Genomic DNA, 9,295 nt, shown 5'->3' with positions numbered 1-9,295 from the left:
AAGTCAGGGCCTGGACTTCTGGGGAAGGCTGTGGAGGGAGGAGACTTCGTTCAGTGTCCCCTTCCTCCTAGGGTTACAGACAGGAGCACGCAGGCCACCAGGGCTGACTGATGGGAGGAGACCATGGACGTCTCCTACTCTGCAGCGTCCCAAGATGGTCAAGAGTGCTTTACAAAGTGAGATAAAAGCTTTTGGAATCAATCTCTGGGACACACAGCCCAGGGCAACCCTGTGTGGCAGACAGCCCTGTTCCTCGCCTTCTCACCAACGGGAACAGATCGATCTTTCGCTTCTGCTCTCTTGGGTTGGATTTTCTGTCACTTTCAAGAGAAGAAACCAGATTTCTGCCTCTGAGGAGGTCACGTTTATTCAGCAGGCATACAGCCATTTCTCGTGTCTGTGAGACAAGGTGAGCCACAGCCAGACCTTTAAGAGAAAGGAGATGACGTGACGTGGTGGAGGAGACTCACCCCCCACACTCCCCAGCTTCAGAGAAACATCAAAACAGGCAGAGGAGAGAGGAAGAAAGACACCAGGCAAGGAACAGCCTTAAGGGGAGGAAAAAATTGGTTCCAGCTTCGGAAAGGGGCTGAAGCAGTGTCTGGAGCTGCTGTCTGGGTCACAAGCATCATTCTGATGACTCCATAGCCAGGCTATGCAGGGATGGCTCTCCCCCTGAGGCATGTGAAGAACCGCATTCCTTCAGGGCTGGGCCGCTTCAGAATTTTTCCTCTTTCCTGGAGAGGATCAGGAGGGAGGGGACGGGGGAAGAATGAGAATTATTGCAGAGGCACCTGGATGGCTCAGTCAGTTAAGTGTCCAGCTCTTGATGTCGGCTCAGGTCACAATCTCAGGGTCCTGAGATCCAGCCCCTCGTCAGGATCCATGCTGAGCATAGAGTCTGCTCAAGACTCTCTCCCTCCCTCCCTCTCTGCCTCTCTCCCCCCTCCACTGATGTATGTGCTCTCTCTCTAGAAAAAAAAAAAAAGAAAAAAGGTAAGCGTGGACAAACTTTAGAGTCAAGAAATCTGATTCTAAGTCTTAATTCTGCACCAAATTGCTGGGGATCTTGAACAATTTATTTAATTTTTCTGGGACTCAGTTTCTTATGTAGAATGGTCATGAGAATAGTGATCTCATGGGGTTGTTGCAAGGATTTGATGAGCTATAATTAAAATTTAACAGGAAAGAACTATGAAAGATGTAACCATTATAGGAAATTAGGGAAAGGGTACATGGGACCCCTGAATACTACTGTCTTTTTTTTTCTATTTAGAGGATTTTATTTATTTGACAGACATCACAAGTAGGCAGAGAGGCAGGAAGAGAGAGAAGAGGAAGCTGGGGCTCGATCCCAGGACCCTGGGATCATGACCTGAGTTGAAGGCAGAGCCTTTAACCCACTGAGCCACCCAGGGGCCCCTACTACTGTCTTTTCAACTTCTGGTGATCAATGCCTAGTTCGAAATAAGAAGTTCTAAAGAGATGTTTTTTTTAATTAATAGGAAGGAAGGAAGAGACAAAAATCGACATGTCCTAGGTGTGGGGTTTTGCAGTTTCCTGGCGGTTAGGCAATAGGAATGAGGAGACGAAGGAATTTGATGGAACGGAAATGGAGTTTGGTATGGATTATTAATTAGATCCCTGTTAATGCTCTTAGAGATACAGAAGTAAAGATTATAGAGCTTCTAAGGGACTTGTGATGGTGGGACTTTGTTTTCTTCCCCTGGGACTCCGTGCAGACTGGGCCATGTGAACCTCTGGGATTTTCCAGGGTTATGCTCTTGATAGAGGCAGGTCAGCAATTCTGATGGCCTTTCATTGTCCCAACCCCTGCTGTCCTTTGAACGGGCTCCCAGCATGTCCAATCCCCACCAACACAGCTCTCAAAAAGGTGGTCAGAATAAGGACAAGAACAATACCTTTGGCCCCTGGACCTTTCTAGAACCTTCTCTATGATGAAGTCTCTCAGGCCCATTACCTCATCCCATCATCCTTCCTTGGCCTCTGGAACAGATTAGAAGCTTCCTGTGCTGGAGGACAAGGAAAAGCCTGAAGAGCTGTGTGAGCTAAACCGCTCAGGTCTCCACAGCAACTCCACAACTCCTCAGCCCCTTTGCCTGGTGGGGGAAGAGTGAGTGATAGCAGGCAGAAAGGCCCTGGGACTGCAGTGCCTCTGTATCCAACACCGAAAGCTGTCACAGAGGGCGACCTGATGCAGGTGTTCCGGCAAGGTCCAGAGACAGTGCAGAGATGCAGGAGGTGGTGAGATATGTCCCATACCTACGGTCAGGACGTTTGTCGGTCCTGATGCTCCATTTAGTCATCTTTGCAGTGTTGGAGGATGGCCTCACCAGACAGCATAGGACAGATAGGACAGGTGCTTGTGGCGAATCTGAGGGACGGGCTCTGTCGCTTGTGGAAAGTTTGGTATCCACACCTCAGCACACCTTATTTCCTGTGCGGAGACATCTGGAATCAGACTTCAGGCTGCTGATGATGCAGCACAGATTTGGGGCGGGGGGTGGGGTCTGAACGGATGTGATACCTGAGCGGCGTCCTGCTCGGTCACAGTCTGTCCTCCCCACTCCGAGCGCAGTAGTGGAAGGCAGTCGTTCTTCGCACAGTGGTCGAAGAACAGGCTCGGCAGCTACGCCGTCTAGGTTCAAATTCTGATCCAACGCCAAGTAACAGCAAAGCCTTGGGCACACCGAGGTTGCAGTTTCCTGGTCTATAAAACGGCCAAAAAAGAAAAAAAATATATTGTACTTCTCTCTCAGGGTTTTCACGAGGATTAAATGAGATCTTGCACGTGATGTGCTCATTAGCCCACAGCCCGGCACGTAGGACGTGCACTTTAAATTCAAGCTATTGTAATTATTAAATTTTTTTATTTTATTGATTTGACAGAGATCACAAGTAGGCAGAGAGGCAGGCAGAGAGAGCAGGGGAAGCAGGCTCCCTACTGAGCGGAGAGCCCGATGCGGGCCTCGATGGATCCCAGGATCCTGAGATCATGACCTGAGCTGAAGGCAGAGGCCAAACCCACTGAGCCACCCAGGCGCCCCCAAGCTATTGTAATTAGTGGTGGCGAGAGCATCAGGCAAAGTGGGCGTGGGGCCCTGCCCTGATAGAAATTGCTGGTGACCTTGGATAATCTTCTCAACCTCTCTGGATCTGTGCCTCTTCCTCTGAAAAAATGAGAGTTGAACCAAAGCTAGGTCCTTCTACTATAAGGATCTCTGAAAACCTTAAAGGGAAGTCTGAGCCACTAAGACACAGTCCCTGTTTTGAAATGCTGAGTTTTCAATGCCTCAGGAAAGGACACCTCCTCTGGGGAAGCCCCAGCCCGAGAGGGAAGGCAGCTGAATGACAGAACGCTTTTCAAGACCTTTGGCCAGGGTGTGCTGACTCAGAAGAAACAGTGAACACAATTCTCCGTCCTGAGGTTAACAAGAAGTTCCCTGCCAGTCCCCAGAGAGAAGGTGTAAGCTCATGGAAGGGGGCAGGGCTTTCGTAGAATTCTAGAATGTCAAAGCTGGAGAAGCTCTTAAGGAGTTTCTAGTTCAGGGGGGTTTAAGCTGCGTTCTGTGAGTGCTTCTGCGGGGCCATAAACTATTAATATTCATCTCATTTTGTATACCTCAAGCTGTATTTACAGCTGTGACTGAAAAATAGCAAAGACACCCACATTAGTCACCCATTAATTTCAACACACTGGAAACCATAATCCATTAATATATTGTGACAGATTCTGCTGGTTATCCCCTAAATCTAGTATTTCTTTTTTACCTTTGTTGTGGAAACTGCGGTTGGGTGGGTCCATGGCCACTCAGATTAAAGACTACATTCCCCAGCCTCCCTTGAGGCTGGGTAAGGCTTTGGGATTAAGGTTTGGTCAATGAGATGTAAGCAGAGGCTGTGAGTAATACTTCTAGGGGTTATATTGAGAGAGTATGCCCTTCTTCTCATCCCTCTTCTTGCTGGATCTAATGTGGACATGATGGTGGAGGTCAGTCATACATCTTGGACTCTGGATTGGAAGTTTTGGGTTGAAGATGGTGGACGAAAGAGAGAAGCCTTGGGTCCTCGATGACCCTCTTCACACCAAATGCCTTGAATGGCTCGCCCTAGTCTTCATCTATATGAAGGAAACATAAACTTCTATCTTGTTAAGACACTTCTATTTTTGGAGTTTTTGCCTTTTGCAGCTAAACCTAATTGACACAGTTGTGTTCTCAGTGACTGACTTTATAACATATTAGTAACATTTTTTGACTTTAATTTTTTATTTATTTCTGATTTTTTTATAAATTAGTAACATTTTTATAGTTTACTGAAAGATTCTAAAGAAACACCACTTGTAACTCCCACTCGGGTCAAGAAATTTGCAGATGCCCTCTGTGTGCCTTGACCCAATCAATGGTCAACAAACTAATTAATTGCTCCTAAAAGAACCTCTCTCCTGACTTTTATAGTCAATAGTTCCACAATATAATGATGTAATTTTACCTTAAAAACACTTTGATTGAGGGGTGCCTGTGTGGCTCAGTGGGTTGAGCCTCTGGTCGTGGTCTCAGGGTCCTGGGATCAAGCCCCGCATGGGGAGCCTGCTTCCCTCTCTCTCTCTGCCTGCCTCTCTGCTTACTTGTGATCTCTCTGTCAAATAAATAAATAAAATCTTTAAAAACAAAACAAAACAAAAAAACACTTTGATTGAGAGCAGTTTTATCCATTTTAGATGGGATGACTCTTTTTTTTTTTAAGATTTTATTTATGTATGTGAGAGAGAGAGAATAAGAGAGAGAGAGAGAGCACAAGAGGGGGGAGAGTCAGAGGGAGATGCAGACTCCCCACAGAGCAGGGAGGCCAATGCAGGACTCGATCCCGGGACTCCAGGGTCATGACCTGAGCCAAAGGCCGTTGCCCAACCGACTGAGCCACCCAGGCACCCTAGATGGGATGACGCTTAAGACTTTGTTTGACAGAAATCTTCCTCTGATCAGAAAGTTAGAAAATGACTGAAATGGCCTGACCACCTCATTTTACAGAGGAAAAATATAAAGCTCAGGGAGAGGAAAAACTTTCTAGTATCAATCAACAAATTAGTGGCAGAGTGAACTAAGACTCAAGTTCTCTCTGACTCCTTAGCATCTCATTTTCTAGTTCTTTCTGGGAGAAAAGACCCTAGACACAAGGTACCAGCCTTATCCAGTGACTCAAAGATGGAGAATTGCCAACACACCCTCTATTATGGGTTCCATCTTCCAACACCAAATCTGGCTCTTCCCACATAGATCTCAGGGCAGAGAGGCTGCTTAGGGACCTTGGCAGTGGTTCTTCCCATATGGCTTTGCCCTTTAACCTAAAAAAATGCACCCACAAAAGTCACAGAGGAGTCACAGATGGAGGCCACACAATGGAGATGATCATTGGATGAGGTGGGGCCTCTCTCCCATGGTGCTGTACTTGCTGCCCCTGACACACACGGGCCTGGGAGATCACTGCGGTCAAGTATGATGCTGAATCTCTGGGACCAGCAGAAGTGAGAGGCAGAGACGCAGGCTGGAGCAGGCCTGAGTTCTTCCATCATATCCACTCAACCGTTCTCACCAGTGTGGGGCGACTCCTAACTCAGTTCCAGAGGAATCGCCCATGCTCATGGAAGTCAGTTATTTTCTGCTGTGAAAGATGCCCATCACGCCCATCACACTTCGTTGTAGGACACAGCAGAACCTGATAGCTCACAGAACCCGATCTCACTGGCCAGATTCCATAGGTCCCTCTGTCCCAGACTTTTGAATGGTTTACAGGGGGGACCTGTTGGCTTCTGCCTTCTCCTATGGACTAGAGTTAGCAAACACCATTTAGTAAAGATGTTATTATGTGTTCCCTGAGGGGGCAAGAGATATTCCAAAGACACATGTTTAGGAAACATTGTATACTTTATCTCCTTTTTGAACGGTCAGGAAGTACAGTGTTAGCATAGTGAACCCTCTGAGAATTCACGAAGTGAGGAATTTTGCTTGATTTTGCCTGACTTGCCCTTTCCAGAACTTTTTTTGACTTTTGGATCTGGTGTTTCCCTAATAGCATCCTGCATAGAACTCTTTGGTGACCGATGCTACAGCCCCTTTGAAGGATAAAGGATGCATTGATACACATGCATCACACATACCCCATGCCTAGAAAATCACCTTTCTGGCCCAGGTAGCCCATCTCTCTGGAAAAGTACTGAATTTTCCCCTACTCTGTAAAACTCCACTCCTTATATCCCCAAGAAGCAATTGCAGAACTGACCTAACTCTGCCCAGTCTGGGGTGGGATCCCGGGGGACGGCTGGCTGGGCCTCACCGCCTGGCACCGGCCTTGTACCCAGAGCCCTGGCCAGCCGGCAGCCACCCAGTGTGTGTCTGGGCTTGTTTTTCCTTCCTCTCCCTGCTCTTTTTGGAACACAGCTGAATGGCTCCAGTCTCTCAGGCCTACTCCTGGCCAACATTGGACCCCTCGAAGTCTGGCCAACTCCTCTCCCACTGGCCTTGACAAACAGCCCCTCCACACTGGGAAGCACAGCACTGGGCTGTTTTTCTTCCTCGTGCACCCCAGGAAACCTCTCCTATGCCTGGGCTCCTTTCCCAGACCTTGGCTGCCAACGCATTTTAAACTCATCCTCAGCCTAGTCAGTCACCTGAAGAAAAGAGACTCACAGAAGAGCCCAAGATGAAAGCGTCTTTAATCTGTGGCTTTTTGAGTTTTGTTTTTAGCAGGAAAGCCTTATTTTCAAAACAAATCATCATGTGGAATTTACCAGTTTATAGAACAAATAAGCAAGGACATTTATGGCAGACTTGTTTGCTCCAGCAAAACTCTAGAAAGAAACAAAATGTCCATTAGTAGCAAGCAGGCATAATAAATCATGGTAAACTCATACCCAGGAATACTATGCAGCCGCCTAATAGCATGGGCAACCCCCAACACTGCCAAAAGTCCTAGGAAAGTCCCTATTCTAGATGGACAATATTTGGTTAATGATTTCATTTTAGGACAAAAGTAAAGAGGGGTTTCTAGGACACAGGACTTTACTTGGTAAAACTGAGCAAAATCCCAGGCAAAAAGACGAGTTGCTCGCCCTACAGTTAACAAAAATTAAGACGTTATTTTAGAAAGAAAAGGTACAAGTATATTTGTATATTCACATATGAAATCAAACCAGTATTAATTCTTCAAATACAAAGGCAAAAATGTGTGGACTGATAGGAAACACAAAACGATCTCATGATATAGTGATAAGTAAGAAAAACAAGGCAAGGTATGAAAGTCAAGTGTGCTCTCATTTCCTAATTTTTTTTTTCTCTCTCGCTCTCTTTCTCTCTCTCTTTTCCCCTTAAAGGTCAAAGCAGGGGAGCAGTAGGAGATTTATTCATGTAATAAAGTGAAGTTTGTGACTTCTTTTCTACTTGTGTACCATATCGTAAGAAAATGGATGGACTGATTTTCACCAAATTCTAAGGACATGTTTGGGATGATCTGACTTAAAATATGGGTTTTTTTGGCACATGAAAACTTCATTCTTTTTTAAAAAGATTTTATTTATTTATTTGACACAGAGAGAGAAAACAAGAGAGGGAACACATAAGCATGGGGCGTGGGAAAGGGAGAAGCAGGCTTTCTGCTGAGCAGGGAGCCCGATGGGGGGCTCGATCCCAGGACCTTGGATCATGACCTGAGCCGAAGGCACTTAAGAACTGAGCTACCCAGGCACCCCTGGAAACTTCATCCTAAGGAGTCTGAGAAGGATGCTTCAAAGAGATAAGCAGCCATTCTTTAGAGAAGCTGACCCTGGTTAAATAAGAGAGGTCCATATAATCACCAATTGGGAAAGACTACAATATGGATTCAGGTTCACGGACAGAGAAAACAAAGAGTGGTTTATAGCGAGTGTCCAAAATAAAGGTCACAAGGTAGACTTTCCAAATGGAAGGCCTCAGTGTGCAGGCCTGCTTCCCACATGAGTGAGTAGAATCAGACATCAAGATGTGTAAGGATGTAGGTATGTGTGTATGTATGCTTCCCAGTGGATCAGTGGTTCCGGATATTAAAGCTTGTGTTTGCCTACCCCTGAAACTAACAATACACTGTATGTTAACTAACTTGAATTTAAATTAAAAAAAAAAAAAAAAAAGCTTGCATTTGCAGACTGCCCCTGAAAGATGCATGTGAAATTGGTGATAATCAGTGCCTCTAAGGGGGAGCATCACAGATCTAGAATAAACATTGTCCTTATTTTCCATTTGTATGGCCTTTTGAACTGTTGGCAATACTTTCCATTTTTATAGATCAAGTGCTTTTTCTTTTAATTTATGAAACATTTCAAGCGTACAAAAAAGATATAAATAATAATAAAGTTAGTATTTTTGTACTGGGGCACTTAGGTGGTTCAGTCCAACTCTTGATCTCACCTCAGGTCTCAGGGTTGTGAGTTCAAGCCCTATGTTGGTCTCCATGGAGCCTGCTTAAAAAAAAAAACAAAAAGACAGTGGTGCCTGGGTGGCTCAGTTGGTTAAGTATCTGCCTTCAGCTCAGGTCATGATCTCTGGGTCCTGGAATTGAGCCCTGCGTTGGGCTCCCTGCTTGCTGGGGAGCCTGCTTCTCCCTCTCCCTCTGCTGCTCCCTCTACTCTATCTCACTCTGTCAAACAAATAAATAAAATCTTAAAAAATAAAAATAAATAAAAACCAAAACACAACAAACAAAAACCTTTGTATCTACCTGCAGGTTTGGCAAATTGTAATATTTTGCCATATGTGGTTGTACAAGAAAACCCTGAAGCTCCCTTCGTATGTCTTTCTTCTCTACTCTCACACAGAACACTTTGGACACTTCTTGTCATCAAATGTGTGGGGTGTTGTATTTTGGGGGGTTTTTTGCCCCCCACAGCAAGCAATTTTGTGACACCAGCTGAGTGTCCTTCAGTGTAACTCAATTCTGACATTATCTATCCAGAGATAGTGTCAGATCCCACAGATGAAAGCCTCAGTCCTGTTAAGACTCCCCCTACTCAAATGCCAGTCTCACCTACTAGATCTGTGATAGCCCCCCCCGGCTACCTACAACTTCTATCTGACTTGGCTACAAACTGAAGGTTCTCATTACTCCCTCCCCTTCAGATCTGATTATTTACTACAACAGAGAACTCAGTGAAAAACTTACGTTTAGCGGTTTATTAAGGGAAATGATAAAGGATGCATTTGAACAGCCAGATGAAGAGATACATAGGGCAAGGGCTGGGAGAGCC

The 9,295-nt window shown here is 45.6% G+C and overlaps 1 long non-coding RNA gene across 2 annotated transcripts; it reads right to left on the bottom strand.

The window, feature by feature from the left end:
* Positions 1-351: 351 nt before the first annotated feature.
* LOC123938811 lies at positions 352-2,718 on the bottom strand. 2 transcript variants are annotated; one of them, XR_006817776.1, is made up of 3 exons: positions 2,549-2,718; positions 2,284-2,458; positions 352-737 (listed from the first exon to the last, which is right to left on the bottom strand). It is a non-coding gene; the product is annotated as an uncharacterized LOC123938811 (long non-coding RNA). The 2 variants fall into 2 exon arrangements; XR_006817777.1 differs by having other exon boundaries at positions 352-426.
* Between the last annotated feature and the right edge of the window lie 6,577 nt (positions 2,719-9,295).

Source organism: Meles meles, chromosome 3 (assembly GCF_922984935.1).
Source record: "Meles meles chromosome 3, mMelMel3.1 paternal haplotype, whole genome shotgun sequence".
Classification (NCBI taxonomy): Eukaryota; Metazoa; Chordata; class Mammalia; order Carnivora; family Mustelidae; genus Meles; species Meles meles.
Note: the sequence above shows the minus strand (reverse complement) of the source record. Positions and strands in the feature narration are given on the sequence as shown.